Source organism: Trachypithecus francoisi, unplaced genomic scaffold (genome assembly GCF_009764315.1).
Source record: "Trachypithecus francoisi isolate TF-2019V2 unplaced genomic scaffold, Tfra_2.0 Lachesis_group2, whole genome shotgun sequence".
Classification (NCBI taxonomy): Eukaryota; Metazoa; Chordata; class Mammalia; order Primates; family Cercopithecidae; genus Trachypithecus; species Trachypithecus francoisi.
Window position 1 is genome coordinate 56,182,406 of NW_022681465.1, and position 14,559 is coordinate 56,196,964.

The 14,559-nt window shown below is 36.5% G+C and overlaps 1 long non-coding RNA gene across 2 annotated transcripts in view; it reads right to left on the reverse strand.

Moving 5' to 3' along the window:
- The window catches only part of LOC117064973, a 201,233-nt gene extending 186,928 nt beyond the window's left edge, over positions 1-14,305 (reverse strand). For both annotated transcript variants that reach the window (XR_004429774.1, XR_004429773.1), the window contains exon 1: positions 12,695-14,305. This is a non-coding gene — a long non-coding RNA (uncharacterized LOC117064973). The remainder of the gene's footprint in view (positions 1-12,694) is intronic.
- Positions 14,306-14,559: the final 254 nt, after the last annotated feature.

Below are 14,559 nucleotides of genomic sequence, written 5' to 3' on the forward strand. Positions count from 1 at the left end.
GTTTGCCTTCAGGGGCGCTAACAAAAAATATTTTATTTGGTGGATCTGCATTAGAAATCACTTCTTTCCCTGACAAGCTATTTAAAATGTCATTTGTGTCTTGTGAAGGCTTTTAGAAAAATCCAGGGACCTGGACCCAGATGACCCAAACTGTGTTTCTGCAAGGATTGCAGTTTCCTTTTGAGGATTATGGCTCCAGGGAAGATTGCTTCTAAATATCTGTGAGAGAAATACTTCCCAGAATTATGGCTGTTGTTTACTGTATATTGATTTTTAGAGTATTTTACCTCACTTCATATAAAGGACAAACAATAAAATATCATTTAATTATTGTAATATTAAATATAATAGTGTAATTATTTCTCAAACACGAGAGATCAAAGTGTATCCTTCAGGATGTGCTTTTAGATTACTGATGTTTAAGTACAATATAGCCAATTTTGGTTGTTTGTTCTACCAATTACACTTGTCTGAAGATCAAAAAGCCCGAGAATAGGAATTAGTGTAGCTCCCCTATACTAAATATCATCTAGTTATGAAATAAGAAGCTATAAGAGTGGTGCTTTTGAAGAAAATTGATGTGTGAGTTAAAATATGCATTTCATTGATCACAAATGGATGAGAAATGTCACCCAGTTATTGCACAGAAAAGAGCTGATTGAAAATAGGTGACCTTTACCAAACGTGTATGAACAATTTCCACTGTTCATTAAAGTACAAGATATCTACATCGTCCATAAGGTGGATATGATGTTGGAAATGCATTAAACAGATTTCAGTGGTTACTGCCATGATAAGTGTTTTGAACTAATCTAATTGTTACTATACTTTATGTTCTTTGACATTTCATCAAGAGGACATAGGGAAGCAAAATTCTTTTCAGAATGTCAGAAATTTAATTGCCCAAGTAGAAGGAAGAATCATTGACTTATGAATAAATAACTTTGTTTTTAATTTGGAGAAGAGCACTAACTATTCTTTTTACAAAGGATTTGGGCACATAAGTGCCTGTCACTTGGAATATAGTAGTGAATGACACAGGTATAGAACCTGCCATCAAAGAGTTTGAAGTGTGGCATTATTCAATGATGTAATGAGTTCTGGGACTGGATTATAAGGGACATAGAGTGTGCTATGGAAACTGATAGAAAAGACATTTGAACTCCACATGTAGGGGCCAAAAAACACTTGTATGAAATGTATCTTGAGATCTAAAAGTCAATAGGTCTTGTGAGACAAAAAGTCAACTTACTGTGACAGACAGCAAACATGAAATCTCAGAGATAGGAACCAAATGATAGTAACCACGGCTGGGTCATAGACTGCTTGAGATTAGGAAAAAGTAGATATGATGCAGCATCCAAACCCCACATAGAAATGGATGCAGCCCTATTCACCATATAAAGATATGCAATCAATCTAAGGTTCCATACCTTAAGATATCTAACATATGGAATCAATCTATCAACAAATTACTGGATAAAGAAATGCAGTATATATACACAATGGAATACTATTCACACATAAACAAGAATTAAATCATGTCTTTTGCAGCAACATGAATAGAACTGGAGACCATTATCTTATGTGAAACAACTCAGAAATAGACAAATACTGCATGTTCTCACTTACAAGTAGGCATGAAATAATGTGTACAAATGAACACAGAGTGTGAAATGCTACACGCTGGAGACTCAAAGGATGGGGGATGGAAAAGTGTGAGGGAGGATAAATAACTTAATGGGTACAATGTATATTATTTGAGCGATGGATACACTAAAATGCCAGACTTCACCAAATGCAATATATATTGCACACAACAAAATTATACTCGTACGCCTTAAATGTATACAAAAAAATGGGTATCCAGTGGGGGTTTTAATGACATCTTTAAAAAGCAGGAACACTACAAGAGAAGCCTTTAACATGGGAGTAATATCGCAACCTTGTATTCAGAGATATCAATTTTCTGTCAGTATATAGCATTATCTTATGGAGAAAAGGAATATGATAACACAGCCATAAGGCAAGTGACAGATGAAGGTGATAGAAACTGTGGGGAAACAATGATGGAAAGCCAGGGGAGAGAAAGTTAGAAGGCAGGATTAAAGGACCACATGTTAATTGGATCTGTGGGAAGTGAGAAGTGGGAAGGCAAAGGTGTTTGCTGGATTCCTAATTTGACACATTGGGTGGATTAGAGTGCCACTTACTGAGATGGTAAAGACAGAAGACATAGAAAAAGTTTTGAGGCAAGATTAGAGAATGCACTGATATCTCCCTTCCTCTGCTCCTCCTTCCCTGCCTCCCTACTTTCCTTCCTTCCTTCCTTCCTTCCTTCCTTCCTTCCTTCCTTCCTTCCTTCCTTCCTTCCTTCCTTCCTTCCTTCCTTCCTTCCTTTCTTCCCTCCCTCCCTCCCTCCCTCCTTCCTTCCTTCAACAAATAGTTACTGCCTCTTTGATAGACACTGATCGAGGTGGTGAGCCTGCAGCAGTAAATAAAGCAAGGTTCTCATCTTCACAGAGCTTACAGTCCAGTTGGAGCAACCATCAGCAGGTAAGACACAGTAAATGTGAGATGAACAATAAGGAGAAAGAGATAGGGTGGGTGATATTTTAGGTAGAATGGTAAGAGAAATCTGAAAAATTAGTTTCAGCTAATATTAGTGACAACAAGCTCTGCACAAAAGGGTCAGAGTTTTTGCCAGAGTTAACCCTTAGTGTTCTATCTCTGAAATAAAAAGCTCAGAAGTTCTCCTTCTAAGAATGTCAATCAAGTTAAATTTAAATAGCTCACTTTGACTTTGATTATCCGGCAAGAGTAGAGGCAAAAAAGTGGTCTTTTCTGTTAGGTCACAGTCAGGAGGTGGGAGGATGTGAACACTTCTCCACGTCAGTCCTAGCAGATATGGCCATCCATATTCTTCACTTTTCCTGAACTCTGAAACTGAAATACATCCTTTCATCCAATCCTGCAATACAGAGCCCCTGAAAATCACCTATGGATTTATAACTTCACCAAATTTAGGCTCATTCAACTTTATTTGGTTCAAGGTTCTACACCTGAACTTTCATATATTCTTGGCACAGCATTTAGGTAAGTGACTTTCTCTCCCTTCAACCCCACTAAAACTTATTTTCTCCTATAGCATACATATTTTTGTTTGTAATGTGCTTTTTATATATTTTAAAATTTATTTTTTAATTGACACATAATTGTGCATAATTATGATATAAAGTGTGATGTTTCAACGTAGGTATACAATGTGTAATGATCAAGTTAGGGTAATTAGCATATTCATCACTTCAGAAATTTATCATTTGCTTGTGGTGAGAGCATTCAAAATCTTCTAGCTATTTTGAAATATATGTTATTATTAACTATAGTCACCATGCTGTGCGGTGGTACTAGAACTTGTTTCTCCTATCTAACTGTAACTTTGACCAATTTCTTTCTATGCATTTTTTCCCTCCCTCTGCCACAGCCTCTGGTAACCCCTAATCTACTCTCTACTTCTGTGAGATCAACTTTTTCAGACACTGCATATGAATGCAATCATGAGGTATAAATTTGTCATTCTGTGCCTGGCTTATTTCACTTAATGTAATGGCCTCCAGGCTCATCCAAGTTGCTACAAATGACAGAATCTCATTCTATTTTATGACTGAATAGTATTCTATTGTGTACATATACCACATTTTCCTTGTCCATTCATCTGCTGATGGACACTTAGGTTGATGCCATATCTTGACTGTTGTACACAGTGCTGCAATAAACATGGAAGTGCAGACATCTCTTTGACATACAGATGTCATTTCCTTTGGATACAGACCCAGCAGTGTCATTTTGGGATCATATGGTAGTTCTATTTTTAATATTTTGAGAAACCTTGCTACTCTTGCCTATAATGACTGTACTAGTTTACATTCTCACAAGCAGCATATGAATTCCCCTTTTTCCACATCCTTGCCAGCACTTTCTGCTTTTTTGATAACAGCCATTCTAACTGAGGTGAGATGATATCTCATTGTGTTTGTAATTTACATTTCCCTGAAGATTAGTGATGCTGAGCATTTTTTCATGCACCTGTTGGCCATTGTATGTCCTCCTTTTCATAAATGTCTATTCGGATTGTTGGATAAGACCTCAAACACAAAGGTTTAGAAGCAAAAATAGACAAATGGGATTACATCAAAATAAAAAGCTTCTGCATAGCAAAGGAAACAATCCACAGAGCAAACAGATGACCTACAAAATGGGAGAACACATCTATAAACTATGCATCTGACAAGGGGTTAATATCCAGAATCTATAAGGAACTCAAATAACTCAATCAAATAGAAACATATAATTCACGTGTATGTATGTATGTATGTATTTATTGAGACAGAGTCTCACTCTGTTGCCCAGGCGGGAGTGCAGTGGCACGATCTTAGCTCACTGCAAGCTCTGCCTCCCTGGTTCACGCCATTCTCCTGCCTCAGCCTCCCGAGTAGCTGGAACTACAGGCACCAGCCACCATGCCCGGCTAATTTTTGTATTTTTAGCAGAGACGGGGGTTTCACCGTGTTAGCCAGGATGGTCTCGATCTCCTGACCTAATGATCCGCCTGCCTCAGCCTCCCAAAGTGCCAGGATTACAGGCATGAGCCACGGCGCCCAGCCCAATTTATGTGTATTTTTTTAAGTACCTGATAATATGTATTTCTATTTGAAGTAGTGAAAAATAAAATGTAAAATTCAGACTAGAGCACCAATAAATCTAGCTTGCCCTTCTGAAAATTCTTTAATGAGTTCTCATTGTTCCGGGGTTAAAGTTTGCACCATTTACACAGGCATCGATGCAGCTGCTCTTTTTTACACATTCACCACTCCATTGTCATGTTCTATCAAACTAATGTGATGCTGGAGGGTGTCAGGAACGCGCCCAACATATCTCTGTGCTTCAGCACGTAGTGTGATTTCCATTAGGAGCTAATGGTCTCTCTTTTCCTGTCTGTCTAAATTCAAGCTATTCTTTAATTTACAGATTAGGGAATTCTTCTTGTCCTCTCTGGTGAAGTCAGGAGCTATTTTTTTGTGCATTGACAGCAGTCTGTACATATCTTCCATGATGGCAGACCACAAGCATTGTGACTACTCTTTCTTTTAGATCCCCTCTCCCACCATCAGGCTGAGCATATTATGCATAGGAACTAGGTCTTGTCAACATGTATCCCTAGCATCTAGCACAGCACCTAACACTTAAGAGGTACACAATAGTTACTGAGTAAATTCAATGGATGAATGTCAATGAACACATATGGTTGAATCTTACACATTAAGATTTTATAATGTGTTAAAACATTACCAACAAAAGCAAAAGCAATTGCCTCAATTCTAATACACCAGCCACATAAATTAATTAGGAATATTCACTCATTCTTGTTGAATACATATTTTTCGAGGATAAATTCTATGACAGACACTGTCTTAGGTATTGAGTTGCAGCTTTGAATAAAAGAAACAAAATCCCTGCCTTCATAGAACTCACATTCTAATAATGGGGAATGGGGAAAGAAAGAGCAATAATCAAATAAATTTAAAAGTATATGGTTGATAAGATTTTAAACATTCTAGAAGAAAATAATAGGGAAGAGTAATTGGAAATTATGGGGGCAGGTTTGTAATTTTTAAAATGATGGTAATATAAATTATCCAAAATTTATATTAATGAAATATATTTCCCTCTATTGTTTGTAGATTTTTAGCTATAAGAAAGAAATATGGCAGTTGAGATTAGAAAGGGTGAAAAGTTTAAATAGAGAAGAGAGATGAAATCAATATCCTTCCAATTCAGTTTTGGGAGAGAAGAAAGTTGAACTAACAAATAGAACAGTCTTAAGGCTACACTCCTATAATAAAGAGAACTGAGATGTTACTGGAGAAGTCAGCATTTTCGGATAAGTTCTGAACTTCAGTATGGAGTTATCCTGGGTGATCTGCTAGCCAAAAACTTCTAGATATTGGGAAGGGGGATTGGAGAAGCAATGAACACCCTGCCCGTCTTAATTGCAAGGAATTAAACATGTCAGTGATACTTAGCTAAATATTTTGCTTTCTAAAACCTCCAATTATTCTATGTCCAAAATGGTTATGTAGAAATCAACAATAGATTAAATACGCACACAATATTTTACATTATATATTAAATATAATATACATATTTCTCAATGTTGACCTGGCTCAGAATTTTTCATCACCTTTCTGAGATGGGAAGAGCTTCTTGAGAAGACTGATCAACATCTGATTCAGGTGAGCTGGGTAGTGAATCTCATCTTGTGAAACGTCCTCCAGTAGACACTAGCCTACCCATGGCAGCCATGGGGCAGAGTAGGGGCAGTGGTTACCTAAGAGCAGCATTTCTCATCACCAGTAGCGTCAACATCTCTGGCAGGCTGTCGGAAATGCAGAATCTCGAGATACACTCTAAAACCACTAAACAAGATCCCCAGATAACTTGCATGCCTGTTCTTAAAGTCTGAGATTTGCCGATCTACAGCAGCAGTGTTCAATTTGGGCTACATAATAAAGTTACCTGGGAAAATTTTTTTAAAATCCCAATAATCAGGCCACATTCTTATATATTCTGTTTTTTTTATCAGAATTAACTGCATATGTCTCAAACTGTGGTTCCTGGTTTCTTTTCTACAACTGAAAGAAATCTACCAAAGTTTTGACCTACTAAACCCACTAAAGGTTTGACTTGTGAAGTCAGCACTCTAGGAATGAGATCCAGGAATCTGCAACTTTATTTAAGTCACATAGCAGTTGATTGCTATATATACCAAAATATAAGGTGTGGCTTGGAGAATGAAAATAATGGATTCCACTGTAAAAAAAAAAAAAAAAAAAAAAAAAAGAGTTTCTCTATGTTTATTATTTGAATCAATATGCAAAGTATGGAATTGAATACTTTTGCATATATACACTGGTAGCTGATAACTTTGTCAAAATTTATAATTAGAGGTTTTAAATACCATAGTAAAATATGGATGAATTAGTATGAGGAAATAAAAATACTGAGTCTCTCCACAGATAGACATTTAGATAGTTATTGTCATGACATTTAAAAATCTTCTACCACTGTCAGGCGCGGTGGCTCACGCCTGTAATCCCAGCACTTTGGGAGGCGGGGGTGGGTGGATCAAGAAGTCAGGGGATAGAGACCCTGGCTAACATGGTGAAACACCGTCTCCTACAAATAAAAAATAAAAAATAAAAAATTAAAAAAAATTAGCCAGGCCTGGTGGCGGGCGCCTGTAGTCCCAGCTACTCGGGAGGCTGAAGCAAGAGAATGGCGTGAACCCAGGAGGCTGAGCTTGCAGTGAGCCGAGATTGCGCCACTGCACTCCAGTCTGGGAGACAGAGGTAGACTCTGTCTCAAGAAAAAAAAACAAAATAAAATAAAAAAGAAAAAAAATTCTACCAAATATTCATTATGCTGATAATTAAAAAAAAAAATCATGCAAGAAGAATGTTTCTCTTCTAAACAAGCAGTCAGCAAACTTTTTCTGTGAAAGACAAAATAGACAATATTTTTAGCTTTGCAGGCTCTACAATCTTTTTCTGCTCTACCATTCAACTCCGGCTTTGTGGCATTCAGTCAGCCATTGACAAGATGGAAATGAATAGCTGTGGCTGTATTCCAACCAAACTATTTACAAAAAAAATCGTGGGCTATTTTCCTTGCCCCTGCGATACCAAGTTAGATTGTTGACTACCAGTGGTCAGATGGAACTTCTTTTTCAATTCCTTTCAACATAGGTAAGAAAGAGTCAAAGAATTCAGTTGTTAATTTAGTCCTCATGACAAATAGGATGGTTTCTCTAAAATGGCTCCTAAGTTACATTATTTTAAGAAACATCCATTTCATCTGTGTAAATCCAATAGGACCCCCAAAATAGTATCCTCCAAAATTCGAATGTACTTATATAAACACAGTGTTATGAAATGGTTCCTGGAGCTTTGGCAAGATCCAAGTGTTCATTGTTGCTAAGGAGAGAGGAGATCTCTGATTTTTCTACTTTACAGGTAAAGTGACAGCTAGTAATAAAGTTCCCTATTTATCATAATAACTATCATTTTCTGAGGACCTGAGCAATTGCAGATATATCAATTACTTCCTTTATTTCTCAGAACACTACAATAGGATAGGTACTGTGATCGGCTCAATTTTAAATAACATAAAAAGTTTAGACAACTTAACTAACTTGTCCAAGGCCACAGAGCTAGCAAATGCCCTCAGCTGGATTTGAATCAGGTAGTTGAACCTAGAACATATACAGCAACTAAGCATTACTGCCCCATCCATTGTCTACCAGAAACTAAGAACATGTAAGATACTTAGTTGTAATATTTTCGTTTGTAAGGGAAATAGATGTGCTCAATTTGAATGGATTAACAGGACTAAAACTACAGAGAAAAATGTGAATGTGAAAAATGGGGAAAAGTCTCACCACTGCATGGTATGCCTGGAATACCATACAGGATATCGACCCAGGATAACACAGTACTTCCTCCAAGAAGCACTCTTCTCTTCTCGTGCTTAGCTATTGGGGTAAGTTAGAAAATGTGTCTGTTCTTACTGACCTAAGGCAATTAACCTCTTTTCTTTCCTTTCTACTGGCCTCATTACTGCAACTTATTCATGATTTCCAAGACTGTCCTTTCTATGTTTCTCAACTTCTTTTCCTGGCCACTAACTGCTGAAGCTCCACATGGTATTGCATATGTAAAATAACCAAGTCAAATATTTGTTATTTCACACAGAACATTTTTATTGGCATGGTTCTCCTGGAAGGCCACATGGTGACCACTGGCCAGTCGAGAGAGGGCAGTCTTAGACCTTGGCACATTCATTTCTCATCAAACCTACTGTGGCCAGTAAAGCCTGGATACATGGTCATATTTTCTTGGTGGAAACACCTATGCATTGTGAACTCTCACCCTTACAAGCTCTTCTGCAATATTGTTCTTTACAGATCATACTCATTCTTTTGGAATAGTAATACAGAAGGTAATGTGTACATATGCTTTGTTTTTTTCTGTTATTCTTATAGGATAAGATTAGTATAAGCCAGCCATTTTCCAAAAACCTTGAGAATTGAAAGCATGCTGGTTGGTTGTTAGAGATTATACATATATATTCCTTGATCATATTTCTAGTCATTGTGGAACCTGTTATTTACAGCATCTGGTACAATGTCATCTCTTTCCAGATTTGGGAACATGTTGGAACACAATAAATTATCATATTTTATAACCATGCAACCTAACTTCTAGTTACCATCTTAGCACATCCTTGGATATGACAGCTAATCATATTAAATTTTCCAGGTCACCTCTAATCTTATAACATCTCTCCCTTCTTGTCACAGGATTAGATCAAATATTAATTGAAAAATATTACCACAATATCAATATGATTAGCTACACCAAACCTGTGTGTACATATGGGAAAGTTTATATAAAGTCAGCAGAGCAAATAGACTCCTGAATATGTAAGTCTGTTTTTTCTAAAGTCCACTTCCAACATTCAATTCCAACAGTTAGTGTCTCTACTTTTTCTAATATTGTGAATATCTTTCACTATTAATGTCAGTTCCCCTTAACTTCCTTTTAATCTCATTTCAATACAATTAACACTGAATTTATAGCTCTACATTTTATTTTATTTTATCCTGAGAGTGTGTCAGCCTCTCTTGGAAAGATGTATATGTTATAAATACTAAATTTCAGTAGAGACTTCGCTTACAGTAGAGTGCTTTTTCTGTCCATAGTAATCAGAATCAGCTGCAAGCAAAGACTTGCACACTAACCCCTTTCAGAAACTAAAAGAACAAAGTACATGCTGGTTTCCAATACTGGCGGTGATGGAATTTACAAAATCATTTATTTTGTGTACGGCAAAAGTTAACCTGTTCTAAAGGTAATATGATTACTCTGTACTACCTTAAAAATAGTCTTAGAATATTCATGAGTATTGTGTCAAATGCTGGAAACAGTCACCATATATGAGGTTACAAAAAGGTAGAGTATAAAGTGTATGAGCTTTAAACACAGCCAGATCTGAGTTTGAATCATAGGTTCATTACTGTGTGCCCTTCACCCAGTTACATATGCTCTCTCTCAGATTCCAGCTTTCCTTCTGGAAAATGAGGGCAAATAACATCCATGTTAACTTTTCAACTTTCATATGTTTTTATATTTATCATTTATTCATATATAAAAAGTTTATAACTCAGCTGAATTGGGGAAGCATATGAGCTGGATTAGATACTGCCTATCTCTAGTGTCTTATTGAACATATTACTGAGGAGCAAGTTATAGAACTTGAAGCAAGTTTTGCAAAGTTTTAAAAGATTACTTTATTTAAATTTTGAGACTTCCTATTGTAAGCGAGGTTATCCTATAAGACGTTTTCCAATCTCACAGAAGAAATAAACTACCCTCAATCAAATGAAAAATGGAATTCAATATAGATTAAGGAGGCAAATGCTAAGTAAAATAAATTGCTACTAATTCTCAATTGAATCCAAGATTTTCTCCATCCTCTTATCAGTATAATGCAAATTCAGACAACTATGATAACGGTAAAACTCCTTTAAGCAATTGTATTTTTATTTTTTTTAATTAAATTTCTATTTTAAGTTCAGGGGTACCTATGGTGGTTTGTTATATAGATAAACTTGTGTATTGGGGATTTGTTATGTTTTGAATGAGAACTGCAATTCCCTCAATTTTTAAACATAGGTATTTCATTAGACAGTAAACACAACCTTCGATGGACATACTCTGGTCAGACATTTCAGTGGTCAATACATCCAATAAAAAGTTCACTGGGTCTGATGCTACCATCAATTCTGAAGTTAGCACAAGGACAGAGATGTTTTCAGCGACATGCAAGTTCGCTAGCAGCAAGTGTGTGCCCCTGTTTGGTTAATGTTGCCTCTTTCTGTTTATCAAGTTTGCTTAAAAGAAAATAAGAAGTCAAAGACCCAGTGACAGTCACTGTAGTCAACACATTCTTCTCTCAATTATCTTTAATTCTATTGATAAATAATCTCCCCAGGGAAAAGAGATAGAAGTCTCAGAACAAGAGAAGTAGATAAATGTCTTCAGGCTTTAACTACAAACATACTGGTAACCAAGTACACATCAGCCTTTGGGAACCCTGAAAATGGTTTACTCCTCTGGAAGAAGCAGTAACATCAACATCAGACTGAAAAGCTCTCCAGAGAATTTCAGAATGATAGCCAATTATTAGAAAGTGTTCTGACATCTTTATAAAATGTCCCATCTCAAGAGATCCATAGAAGAAAAGGGGAGTCAGCACTTCAGGAAATAAGAGTGCTCACTCTAAAAAGCACATTTGAGATACCATTATAAATCTTTATACAAAGCAGCTAGATATTTACATTTTGCTTTAACAATAGAAATTAATTGTTAAAAATCAATTTGTTTCAGTATTATAATATGTGATATTTTAAATAATGTTTATTTCATTATTTGAAAACTTTTATAGTATGTCATACAATATCAAGGTAAGTGATTGCTATTCTTCAGTATTTAGAGTGCAGACTAATAGATCACATAATTATAGTGATATAATTATTTTATTACTCTTAATTACATGAAAATTTATCATAATGTGGAGTAAAACCATCAGGCTATATTTACATGAGCTTAGTAAGGTAGAAAAGAAAAAGTTCAGATAATTAAACTTTGGAAAAAAAGTTGCTTACCATATCTTTCTAGATATTTTTTAACAAGCTTAAGAGAAAATGGGTATAAAAGAATTAATATGGAGTGGTTTAATCTGAATTACCTGGATAATTGCCCTAAACGATATAGAAAATGTAAGCTTAACTTCAGTTCATTATACCTTAACAATAAAAATGAAATAAAATATAAAAAAGAATTTTTTATAAACACATTAACTTTAATCTCTTATTGAAGAATTCTTTCAGAAACAAGCATTTTAGAAAGCACTTAATTTTCCTTTGCTTTCTTTTTTATTAATTCATCTCATAAAAGAAATCCAGTTCTCTTGAATAACTATAAATTATATGAATGGTATAATAAGTCTTCTAGGTTCATTTTTCTTAATACTTGCAACAGAAACTAGAACATTTAAGTTTTAAGGTCCACATGGATACTACAAAAATATTCAGGGATTTAGTCCTAAATCCTTAAACCAAAAAGGAGCTCAGGAATATTGCTAAAGTAGAAAGCTGCGCAAAATCTCAACTCTTATTTGCAAATTTTCTTTCCATCTGATTTAACTTTGAAGGCTTCAGACTCAGATTTTACTATATGACATAAACAAACCACTTCAATAAAAATCAGTTTACCTTGGCAAGGCACAATCCTCCAAATAGATTATTTAAAAGGTAAAATGAGAAATTAATTATCTTTTCATGTTCCCTTTTCTTTTCTCTTGATAAAAGGCAGAATGAATATGTATCAAAAGAAACTGCCCTGAGATATCATTATCTCCAACGCCGTTTTCACTCTAGGACACTTGCTTATAAACTAAGCTTTTCCTGACACAAACAGTCACTTGCTGCAGTGCAGAATGTCAGTTTAGTCAGTTAGAACTTTCAATGCAGAAATTCAGTGCCATTCAGTCACCCAGATAAAGCAGCACTTACCTTAATTGAAATTTTCTCTGTGAACGAGGTGAGAAATCCGTCAAATCAACCGTGAATGGGGTGGGGAGATCGAAGTTTTCAATCAACACCCTTCAAGTAGCTGCATCCTGTGCTCCTTTTCCTTGTTATGTTGAGCTCCTCACTGTCTAAGGAGAGAAAAAGATCAGCTGAAATCCTCCGAGGTTCCCAGTGAGTAAATGAGGACTAAGCGATGTTTCCGAACGGGAGATTCTCCGTGAGCGTGCTCCGTTTGGAGGCTCCCTAACTGCTGTGATAGACTCCTGGCAGGTCCCTTGAGCCAGGCGCTAATCATTGACCTGATTAGCAAGAACGCTCCGGGTGCGCAGGCAACACACGCCGAGGGTTGGTGGGTCTCCTGGAAACTGGAAAAGGCACCAAGGCTACTTGGGAATCTTGTCTTTTCCAGCCTAATGGATGAACTACAACTATGATTATAATTTGCAAGGGGATTACCGCCGTGCTAGCCATCGCAGGACTTAAACAAATGTGCTCTCTCCTGCTGTTTTTCAAGGTGCCTTCGTGTGAGATATTAGGTACAGTGAAACAATTAATAGACTGATAGAGCTGATTTGTACAAGCTTAAAGCTGAAAAAATGTTTAAAGCGATGTCATCAAAGAGAAAGCTGCACTTGTCTCTGCCCCTCGCCTGCTACATACTTCAACCTTTGTCGAAGTAAAATGAATTTAAAGGTTTATTATAGCCCTCCAGAGTGTAACTCTCTGAATTTATAAAAAGGAAGTATTCATACTAAATAAGCATATTTGGCAGATTGCTACAGACACAACACTCAAACCACGGCGTGAACACAGCCTTGCTTGTGTAGTTTTCCAAACAGCATTTTCAATTAGCATTACACTTGCAAAAAATGTTTGCATTGTACCATTAACCAGAGTAACGTAGGAGAGTACAGCATTACACCTAACCGAATCATCTCTTTGATTATCTGCTGGAATACCGATTTATTAAAACAAAAACAAGCAAGCATATGAGAGGATCCAAAATATCAAACAACTTTTTAAACGTAGTTATGTGCCCTTACCAACCTGCTGGTCCCCATCCGTCATCCGCTCTTTCTGCCACTGACCACCTTCTCAGCACTTCCTCATCAAGTTCCTAGTTCCCTGAAGAGATCTAATTCTCTGGAAAAGGTCACATAACTGAATGCCAAATCCCCAAATGGTTAATTTTTGACAGCTCTCACTTTTGCAGGAGAAAATTATGCAAATAACATAAAAAGAACAGATGAAAAAAGTCATTTGCATGTCTTGAGGGTGAGAAAATTCTCATTGCCAGAGAGAAAGCTGACGACTGTCCTCTCACAATGATCCTGAGTGATATGTTCAGCACTTCTGTTTTTTTCCAAGTAGGTCTCACTTGGGACATATGGCATTCCCTTGATGTGTGTGTGTGGGTGCGTGTGCTTGCGTGTGTGAGAGAGGGGAAGAGAGAGAGCTATATCTACATTGTGATATTTATATATATATCTCTTAGAAAACCCTCAAATTTCAGTAGGCGAATGCACTAAGCATAAATAATAGAGAATCCGTTTGCCTTATACATTCCCAAAGATATTTTTAAAGTATCTCATTAAAATACAAGCTCTTGGTGAAACTTTTCGGACAAAGTAAAACTTCAGGGTAACTGAGTTGCTGTTACTAAGGCAGGTATTCATCCTACTCTGAAAACGGAGATGGCCCTGAAGAAGGCCCAGGAGGAGGTGGGGCTGTAACCTCCCATGCAGAGGTCTCTTGCTCCCTCAGCTGGTGGAGGGTGACAGCTGAATGTGAAGAAACCCAGTCAACCACTTCAGGAGAGGGAGTACAATTTTTGCTGCTGTTAAGCA